Source organism: Hylobates moloch, unplaced genomic scaffold (assembly GCF_009828535.3).
Source record: "Hylobates moloch isolate HMO894 unplaced genomic scaffold, HMol_V3 SCAFFOLD_2, whole genome shotgun sequence".
Taxonomy (NCBI): domain Eukaryota; kingdom Metazoa; phylum Chordata; class Mammalia; order Primates; family Hylobatidae; genus Hylobates; species Hylobates moloch.
In genome coordinates, this window is record NW_026652277.1 from 138,415,550 (window position 1) to 138,427,295 (window position 11,746).

An 11,746-nucleotide genomic window follows, 5' to 3' on the forward strand; every position below is an offset into this window, starting at 1 on the left:
TAATGAGCCTGTGTGTGGATTGGTGATGTGTAAGAGAACCAGATTCTTAAGTTCTATGTTAAGAAGTGAAAAGTAATGTCTAAAAGTGAAATGTCAATGCAGAGCAGCATAAAATAAGACAGAAATGAGGAGGAACAGACTAGGAAAAAAATATAAAAGAATCGAAGTTTTTCTTAAGGTTGAATTCAGATAGGGAGTGTTGGGGGCAACAAATTACATTTTATTATAAACCCCAAAAAATTATTTTAAAAATACTTTTCAAAATATGCATATATTTTTATTTTTAAAAGTATATTGAATATTTGTTGTATTTGTTAAAAATGCAAATTTTACCATTATGTTTGATCCAGCACTTCCAGTTCTAGGAATATACCCTAAGAAGATTATTGCAGATTAGTTTAAAGGTAGAGATAGCTGATATTTATCTAACTAGCTGTAACAGGGAAATCTGCAGGACAACTTAAATTGCCAACAATAAAGTTTCAGCAAAATAAGTTATATGTAGCCCTTAAACACAATGTTAGAAGCGAATATTTAATGACATGAGATTTTTTAATGTATATATTATTTAGAAAGACTTTAGACCCAGAATATTGGTACCACCATGAATTCACCAGTCTCAGCTGGGCCCTGCACATCAAGCTCACTACATTTTCTCTCTAATCATCATTCTCAACGTTTAGACCTGTTCTACCCTCTTTAAACTTCTGACTCCTCCCTTCATCCCTGATTCTCTGTAGACTACCTTGACTTCTATTCCACAAAGATAATGAGAGATGTAAAACAAGCTACACCACCACATTTCCCACCGCCAAGCTGACAGGTCATCTTGGATCCTCCTTTCCTGTTACAATTAATGGAATGCCTTTCTCCTGTGGAAGGTTAATTTGTCTTGTGTAATCTTGAGCCCACATCCTGTTATCTTCCTGAATCTGTACTCTTCTTCTCTTTGATATTTCTTCTTTTTTCAACTTCTCTCTAAATTTTACTGAGTCTTTCAAATAAACATTTATACATGCTTTATTCTTTTCTATCTTCAACAACACACACACACACACACACGCCTTTCTGGATGGTGAATTGAGGTAACTGGTAGATGTCTCATATATGTGCATGTGTGAATTTTGTGTATTCCTATGCAGCTTGGTTCTGCTGAGTGAAGGTTTCTGCATTCATTTATTGTTTCTTCCAGATGAAATGGCATATAGGCACATGAAAATTGAGTAATGCTTAAAATGTTCCCTAATATATCAGTCTTATGGGAAGAAATTTATATTTCCTGGCAGGGCACGGTGGCTCACTCCTGTAATCCCAGGATTTGGGGAGGCCGAGGCGGGTGGATCACCTGAGGTCAGGAGTTTGAGACCAGCCTTGCCAACATGGCAGAACCTCGTCTCTACTAAAAATACCAAAATTAGCCAAGTGTGATGGTGTGTGCCTGTAATCCTAGCTACTCGGGAGGCTTAGGCAGGAGAATCACTTGAATCCGGGAGGTGGAGGTTGCAGTGAGCTGAGATTGTGCCACTGAACTCCAGCATGGAAGACAGAGCAAGATTCTATCTCAAAACAAACAAAAAAGAAATTTATATTTCCTAAACAAGCATGAATTGACTATACAGAATTAACTGTACATGGTATTTTTCTTTTCCAGATTACCACTCTAAGTTTTTTGTTTACAAAAAAAATCATTAAGTCTTAAATGTCAGTTAAGTTGAAATTCAAAAATAACACCAAAATTTGAGCAAACTAGATTAAGAGAGATATAATCCTCCAGATTTGCATGAATTGTTTGAGTAAAATATGCTAAAGAGGAACAAAAGGCAACCAACCAAACAGCAATCAAAAACAACAACAAAAGTCTTCTGATAAATATAATACTCAAAGATATACATTGAGAAAATGTTGAAGTGTTCTCTGTGCTAAAAGGAATGGCTTTGAATTAAATGAGAGCACTAAAAATAAATGTTCAGAGATACCCCAGAATCCTTCTCTTACCCTTCAATAATGAAAAAGCTGATTTTGCATGGACACATTTTATGCAACATAAATTTAAATTGCCCAGAATTCATGCAATAGAAAATGGGTAGTATATGACATGAAACTCTCTCGGTTACCAACGTCTTTCGGACTGAAGCTATTCGAAGCATGTTGTAAATACTTGTTTTGTGAACTGCTTCCTTGCTATACAGTGAAAATGTCACTGTTGATACTCAATAATGTTATAGTCTGTATTTATTGCCTCATAAAGTTAAACTAACTATGTGTTAGCCATGCTGCTGATGGAGACTTGCCTTAATGTGGTTTATAGTGGTGCTAATTCTGCCTGGGTCCCACACCGCAGCAGGATGGGAGAGTAATGCTGTCATTAATTAAAGGAATAAAACAGACTTTTCACATGTGGCTCAGAGCCCAACTTTAATTACCCTTTGGCTCCAAGGCCTCTAGTGGGGTCATTTTTGCAAGTAGCTTCTTAAGTTGCTGACAAAGCCTTCTGTCCTTGGCAGATTCCGAGAAGGCAATGGTGGTGGTTTCACCACTTGTATCATTAAATTTCATTTTAAGATTATAAGGAGTACTTAGCTGGCTAGTTGAAAAATGATTTGATGTTTCATTGACAACCTTATATGAGATGCTGCAATTTATTTATAGACATAAGTAAAATCAGTTTGGTCCTGTTCTATTTTCTTTCTTTAGATGAGATTGGTGGTCATTCCATATTTATAGCATCAACAACTGACTTCAGAATACTAACTTTCAAGACTCTCCACATATAAATCCTTAATCAATAAAATCCCAATATGGCAATGATATTACTAGTAAATCTAGTAATATAAATGACACTAACTTAGGTCCTACTAGATGTTAAGTAATGTTCTATATGTTTTTCATGTATTATGTCTTTTATACCACTGTCAAAATCCTGTAGAGGTAGGTTTCATTATTATCCCCATTTCAGAGTTGTCACAGAGACAAAGAGAGATAAAGTAACTATCCCAGGCTCTCACAAGAAAGTAACTTGGCTGATATTAATCTGTATTCTTTCCTTTCGTGCAACTCTGGATCAGTTTTAAAACCTCCAAAAACTTGAACGTATAGCACAGTGAACAATTTTTAATTATAACATTCGCCTTACTTAGCTTTATTTTTTGCTAAATGATCTAAAAGTTCCACAAATTATGGCTTTTTTCTAAATATCTCACCATTCAACTCCTGACAATAAAGGCATCCTTCTATATAATACATCGTTATTATCATACCTAAGAAAATTAACATTCAATATTCTTATCTACTATAAAATTCATGTTTAAAGTTTTCTAGTTATTCCAAAAACAAGTCTTTTATAGATATATTTTCCCTTAAATCCAAGATCCAATGATGCATCATTCACTGCATTTAGTTGTTATGTATTTTTTTAAAAATTCTAAACTACCTTCATTTCCCCCCATTTTTTCTTGATATTGAATTTGGGAAGTATTTAGGTCAGTTGCCTTTCAGAGTGTCCCACATTCTGCATTAATTTTTTCCCTCATTCTAAAATTTTTTGAGGGTACACTATTCAGGAGATTGTCTGTACTTATATCACATCTGGAAGTGAGAAATTTCTACTGGTATCATGAGTGGTGATGTTATGTTTGATCACTTTGTTAAGGTGGTTAACAATGGAGTATCTCCACTGTCAAGTTAACTTCACATTTGTAATTAAGAGTTGATATTTCCTATGACTGTTTTGTTTCCCACAAGAAGATGTTAATAAATATCGATGAACCCTTCATGAAATAATTATTACATTGGAAATTACAAAACAATGAATTTCAAATTCTATCTTTCCTTTTACATATATTAGCTAGCATGTTTTTTAAAAAACACATTTCTGGGTTTTATTTTGTTTGCATTCCCTCATAGACTCATAGATTTATGAGATTTTTATAATAGACTCATAGATTTATATAGACTCATAGATTTTTTAATTTACTGTTTTATAATGCATTACCATTAATGTTTTTTAGATGCTCAAACATCACAAATTTGGCCAGCAGCAACCTCTTTAGGTAGAATTTTTTGTCTTTTTCTATGAGTCCATTAGTCTTTCAGAAATCCTTGCTTTCTGATACAAGATGACCTGGGCTCACCATTTTACTTTCTTTGCCCAAATCTATAACTAGCCATATAGCCTAGTGTCAGTAACCCCTTAAGTAGAGAAGGTTATTTGGAAACTAAGTTCTGGTATTAAGTATATATACTGCTCTGAGGTGTAATTTTTATTACACCCTTTTAGTGGACAGAAACACATATACACATACACATATTCACAAATTTATAGTAATACCTACAATTTAAATCCAATGTCACAGTAAAACATTTAGAAGAAAACATAGGGGACAATCTTTGTAAAATGAAGTCGGTAATGATTTTTTAAATATGATACTAAATCACAGGCAACAAAAGAAAAAATATGTATGTAAGATTACATCAATATTAAAATGTTTGTGCAGCAATACATTCTATCAACAGAGTAAAAGGGCAACCCAGGGAATGGGAGAAATATTTGCAAATCATCTATCTGATAAGGGATTAAAATTCAGAATGAAGAAAGAACTCCTATTACTCAACAGTCAAAAATATAAACCATTTATTTTTTTTAATGGGCAAAGAACTCAAATGTACATCTCTCCAAAGAAGATGTTCTATTGGTCAATAAGCACATGAAAAGATGGTCAATACCACTTGACCATTAGGGGAATGGAGATCAAAACCACAGTGAGATACCACTTCACACCCATTAGGATGGTTATTCTTTGAGAGAAAGAGAAAAAAGACAAAAAACCAAACACCACATGTTCTCACTCATAGGTGGGAATTGAACAATGAGAACACATGGACACAGGAAGGGGAACATCACACACCGGGGACTGTTGTGGGGTGGGGGGGAGGTGGGAGGGATAACATTAGGAGATATACCTAATGTTAAATGATGAGTTAAGGGTGCAGCACACCAACATGGCACATGTATGCATATGTAACAAACCTGCACGTTGTGCACATGTACCCTAAAACTTAAAGTATAATAATAATAAAATAAAATAAAAAGAGAAAAAAGAAAGAAGAAGGAAGGAAGGAGGGAAGAAGGAAAGAAGGAAGGAAGGAGGGAGGAAGGAAGGAGGGAAGAAGGAAAGGAAGGAAGGAGGGAAGAAAGAAGGAAGGAAGGAGGGAAGAAGGAAAGAGGGAAGGAAGGAGGGAAGAAGAAAGGAAAAGGAAGGAAGGAAGGAAAGAAGGAAGGAAAAGGAAGGGAGGAAGGAAAGAAGGAAGGAAGGAGAAAGGAAAGTGTTAGTAAGGATATGGAGAACTTGGAACCTTAGTACACTGCTGGTGGTAATGTAGAATGGTGCAGCCACTATGAAAAACAGTATGGTGGTTCCTGAAAAAATTAAATATAGATTTACCATATAATCCAGTAATTACACTTCTGAGAAATAATGAAAAGAAATGAAAGCAGGAACTTAAACAGGTATTTGTAAACCAATGTTCATAGCAACAATATTCACAAAAGCCAAAAGGTGGAAGCAGCCCACGTATCTATATATGCATACAAGGTATATATGTACAATGAAATATTACTGTATATTTGTTCTATAGATTATTAGGAGAGGTATTAAGATTCCTGACTATTATTGTGTATTTCTCTATTCCTTCTTGCATTTATAGCCATGTTTGCTTCATATATTTTGGAGCTGTTTTATGATGATTTTATTATGATGTCCTCTTGATTAATTGATGCTTTTAACATTATGAAATAGCACTTTTTATTACTGGTAATATATCTTGTTCTGAATCTACCCTGTCTAATATTAATATAATCATGGTAGGTTTATTTTGATTAGTATTAGCACGTTATGTCTTTTCCAATTATTTCACTTTTAATTTATGCGTGTCTTTATATTTAAAGTTGGATCTGCCAATGTTCCATACAGTTTGTTCTTATTAATACATTATGATAGATCACCTTTAATTGGGATGTTCCATCCACTTACATTAAATGTGCTTTTTAATATGATGGGTTAGAGTCTACCATCTTCCTCTTTGTCTTCTGTTTCCCAAATATTCATTATTTCCTTTAATTCTTTTTTTCCTTATTCTGAATTAATTATTTTTGTAATTCCTTTTATCTTCTTTACTAACTTATTTGCTATAACTCCTTATCTTAGCAACTTCTTTAATATGCACAATATACATCTTAAACTTATCTCAGTCTTCCTTCAAATCATATGATACCACTTCACTTATAGTATAAGAAACTTACAACAGTATATAATCCATTTCACCTTCCTGGGCTTTGTGGTATTGTTACTGTGCATTTTGCTTCTATTTATGTAATAAATCACACAGTATATTGTTACTAATTTTACTTTAGTTAATTATCTTCTAAAGATATTTAAATAAAAATATATCTTTATACAGCCATACTTGAGAGATGTTCTGTGTTCTGTTTCAGACCACTACAATAAAGTAAATATCTCAATAAAGTGAGTCACACATGTTTTCTTGTTTCCAGGGCATATAAAAGTTATGTTTACACTATACTGAGTCTATTAAGTGTGCAATATCATTATGACTTAATAAACAATATGCATATCTTATTTTGAAAATACTTTATGGCTAAAATTCACTAACCATAGTCAGAGCTTTCAGCCAGTCATAATCTTTTTGCTAGTGGAGGGTCTCGCCTTGATGTTGATGGCTGCCAACTCATCAGGATGGTGATTGCTGAAAGTTTATGCAGATGTGCCAATTTCTTAAAATAAGAAAACAATGATGTTTCCCATGGTGATTGACTCTTTCTTTCATGAAAAGTTTCTCTGTAGCATGCAACACTTTTTGATGGTATTTTCCCCACAGGAGAACTTCTTTCAGATTTAGAGTGAATCCTCTTAAACTCTGCCATTGCTTTATCAGCTAAGTTTATGTAATATTCTAAATACTTGGTTGTCATTTCAACAATGTTCACAGCATCTTCATCAGGAGAAGATTCCATCACAATACACCACTTTCTTTGCTCATTCATAAGAAGCAACTCCTCACCTGTTAAAATTTGATCATGAGATTACAGCAATTCAGACACATCTTCAGGTTCCACCTCAAATTATAGTTCTCTTACTATTTCCACTACATTTGTAGTTAATTCCCCCACGGAAGTCTTAAAGCCCATCAAAATAATTTATGAGGGTTGAAATCAACTCCTTCTAAACTTCTATTAATGTTGATATTTTCACCTCTTCCCAAATCATGAATGTTGCCAATGGCATTTAGAATGATTAATCCCTTTCCAGAGGGTGTTCCATTTACTTTGCTCAGATCCATCAAAGAAACCACTATCTATGGGAGCTATGTAAGCCTTACAATACATTATAAAATGTATTTCTTAAATAATAAGACTTAAAGTCAAAATGACTCCTTGATCCATGGGCTGCAGATTGGATGTTATGATAGCAGAATGAAAACAACACTAATCTCCTTGTACATCTCCATCAGAGCTTGTAGGTAACCTGCATTGTCAATGAGCAGTAATATTTTGAAAGGAATCTTTTTTCCTGAGCAGTGGGTCTCAACAGAGGGTTTATAATACTCAATAAATCCATACTATGAACAGATGTCCTGTCATCAAGGTTTTGTTGTTCCACTTATAGAGCAAAAGCAGAGCAGATTTTGCATAATTTTTCAGGGCTCTATGATTTTTGGAATGGTAAATAACTATTGGCTTTCACTTAAAATCACTAGCTAGGTTAGCTCAGCAGCTACATTAGCCCCAGCCCGTCCTTCAAAATTTTGAAGCTAGCCATTGACTTCTCCTTCTTAGTTACAAAAGTTCTAGATGGCATTTTCTTCCAATATAGATTGTTTGTTGGCATTTAAAATCTGTTATTTCATGTAACCACGTTCATCAATGATCTTAGCTAGATCTTCTAGAAAACTTTCTACAGCTTTTATTAGCACATACTGCTTCATCTTGTACTTTTATGTTATAAAGACAGCTTGTTTACTTAAACATCATGAACCAGTCTCCCCTAGCTTCAAACTTTTCTTCTGCAGTTTCATCACCTCTGTCGGCCTTCATAGAATTGATGAGAATTGGGGCCTTACTCTTGAGGCTTAAGGCAATGTTATGGCTTGTTTGATCTTTTATCTAGACCACTAAAACTTTCTCCAAATCAGCAACAAGGCTGTTTCACATTCTTATCATTCATGTGTTCACCAGTAGCAATTTTAATTTCCTTCAATAACTTTTCCCTTGCATTCACAATTTGGCTGTTTGGTGCAGAGGCCTAGGTTTCAGCCTATGTTGTCTTTTGACATGCTTTCCTCCCTGTTAATTCTTTCTAGCTTTTGATTTAAAGTGAGAGATATGTGAGTTAATTCTTTCTAGCTTTTGATTTAAAGTGAGAGATATGTGACTTTTCCTTTCACTTGAATACATTGAGGCTACTATAGGTTTATTAACTGACCTAATTTCAATGTTGTTGTCTTTCAGGAAATAGGAGCCTTGAGGAGAAAAGGAGAGATGGGGGAATGAACAGGCAGTCTGTGGAGCAGTTACACACATTTATCAATTAAGTTTGCTGTCTTAGTGAAATTCATGGTACCCCAAAACAATTACCATAGTAATATTAAATATCACTGATCGGAGGCCATCATAATGATATAATAATGATGAAAAAGTTTGAAATACTTCAAGAATTACCAAAATGTGGTACAAAGACCCAACAGAAGCACATGCTGTTGAAAAATGACAATGACTTGCTCAATGCAGTGTTGCAACAAACCTTCAACTTGTAAAAAATGCATTATCTATGAAGCACAATCAAGTGAAGTTAAATGAGGTATGCCTATTTGTATTTACATCTGTAATTATCATTTTCCATCTCTTCATTTCTTTGTGTAAATCCAATATTGCCTCTGCTTGAATTTCTTTTAATATTTAGTGTAGTGCAGATTTGCTGGTAATGAATTCTTTCAGCTTCTATACATCCAAAAAAGATTTGTTTAGTCTTCTGTTTCTGAAATATATTTTCACCCAACCTTTGTCCAGTGAACTTTTTTTTCAATAATGTAAAGACATTGGTCCATTTACTTCTAGCTTGAAACATTTCTAAAGAGAAATCTGCTGTCATCTTTAATTTTATTCCTCTGTAGGTAAGGTGTCATTAATTTTTACTCCTTTTAATACTTTCTCTTTATCACCAGGTTTATGCAATTTAAGGTGGTGTGCCTTAGTTATAAATAAGTTTATTAATACTTATATTACTTGCATGTATTTCCTTTTTACAAGTCTAATCCATTTGAAATTTAACTTGGTTATAATGGGAAGTTGAGTCCAATTTTATGTTTTTATTTTCCAGGTCACTAATTGTGCAAACATAATTTATTAAATAGTTCATTATTTATTTCCCCAGTGATTTCAGATACCTGACACTTTCGGCATATACTAAATTTCTATACATACATAGCTCTATTTCTGAACATTCTCTTCTGTTTCATGTAGTTGAAGCATGATATTTTTAAAACATGTTTTAATATCTAGAAAAGGAAGTCATTATTGTTTTTTTCGTGGCATTTATTTTTACACAATATGAATTCAATTTTTCTAGCCCAAGAAAAAATGCATAGAGTATTTCATTGGGATTGTCTTAAGTTTATATAATTAATTTGGAAGAACTGGAATATTTATAATGATCATTCTTACTATCTAAGAACCAGAAATATATTTTTATTTGTTCATTTTATGCATATTTAAATTGATTTATTATACGTGTATTGAATATTTTTTATTAAATTAATTCCTAAACCTAAGTGTATTTCTAAATACATATTTATAATTATTATAAAGATTTCTTTAGTTATTATCTATTGATATAAGACTGTTTTATGTTTATATTATATCTTGCTAACTAATTAACTTATTTTATTGCATTTTTATTTTATTTTAAATACTCTTTGGTTTCCAAATTATGTTATTATGCTACCTGCACCTGGAAACAGTTTTACCACTCTGTGTCCAATTTTGTTCTTATGTATTGCCTACTGTATGCAATACAATTCAGGTTTCCTGATTTGCTGTACTTAGTTAAAAATAAATGCCTAAATGTTTCTTTTTTATAAGTAGAATGATGACTTTGGCAGTTGTTATATGTAACATATAACATATAATTTGTTATAGTGTACAAAATATATAATTTATACCTAATAAAATCATATCATTCATAAATATATTTTAAAATATCAATTTTCTTATTTTATTTTTTATTCATCATTGTTTTTAACAGAAATGAGTATTACATTTTGTTAAATACTTTTTCAGGATACATAGAAATAAGTAAGTTTATGTTTTTTTTTATCTTTAGATCTATTCACGTGGCTGATTACATTAATGGATTCCTTAATATTAAGCCATCCTTGAATTCCTATGATAAATTCTATTGGTTAAATTGCATATTTCGTAATGTGTTTTGGAGTGTTGGATTCATTTTGCAGATATTATATGTGGATATTTAAATTGAAATTTTAAAGAGATTGCTCTTTTTTGTTACATTGTAGTAACATATAAATGTCTACACATAAATGTTATACTTGCTTCAAAACATAACTTGAAGTTTTTCTTACTATATGTTCTGAAACACTTTAAGTGGCATATTTTTCTACAATTTTAATAAAATTATTTTATGAAAGTGTCTGAGTCATTTGCTTTTTATGTTGACCCTTTAAATATTTTCTCTCCTGTGAGAATTGGTCTTTTAAGCTTAAAATTATATGCTCTTTAGTATCTCCATAACTTCCCTCACTTACACAGCTATGTTTTTACTTATATTTATAGTGACTTCACATTTATTATGGCTGCGTTTTCACCTCTATTTTCTTCTCTTGGCTGGGACTTTTTACATGACAAGAATCATTTACACTTTTTTATCTAGCAATAGTACAACATGAATGCAATAGACATGTGAACAATAATCAAATTATGCCATTACTTAATATTGTTTTAATTTATTTATTTTAATTTTTAATGCAATTATTTTTAAAGCAAATACCATTTGTATATTGTTTGCAATTTCTAACACAAAAACAATTGTTTATATTATGGCCTTTTATAAAATTAAAGGACTAAATGAATCTTTTACAAAATTTCAAAAATTAACATAATATTAAGACTCATTTTATTTCCCTTTTCCCAAAAAGAGTAGCTCATAAGCTGTACCTTTTAGTGGTACTATTACTAGAACTAGTATTTAGTTGTTCTGCAATAAAAATTTGTTTCTTTTAGCTAAAAATTTTTAATACATGTGTTTAAAATTTGAAATGAAGTAGAATATATTGTGTTGAGTTTATAACTGATAAGTGAAAAATTTTTAGAATCTTTTGCTGAAGTACTCAATGATTCATAAAACTAATATATCTATTATGAAAGGAAATAAAAATATAAATGCTTTGTACTATTGACTTATAATTCTGGGCTAATTTGTGGTCTTCCTAAAGATGGTGGCCCAGTTTATAGAAAAACAGAAGCTATTTATAAGATGTCAAATTAACAGATCTAAATAAAAACTTCCAAAGACATTAATAACAGCTGTGTTTTAATATTTTTTCAGCTATTACGTTCTCTCCAAAGAAACATGGGTTATGGCAGCTACTGCAGGGAGTTCTATCACAGTTGACCACAGAAAATAAAAAGTAAAGAAAGTTGTTATATTTTTAGCTA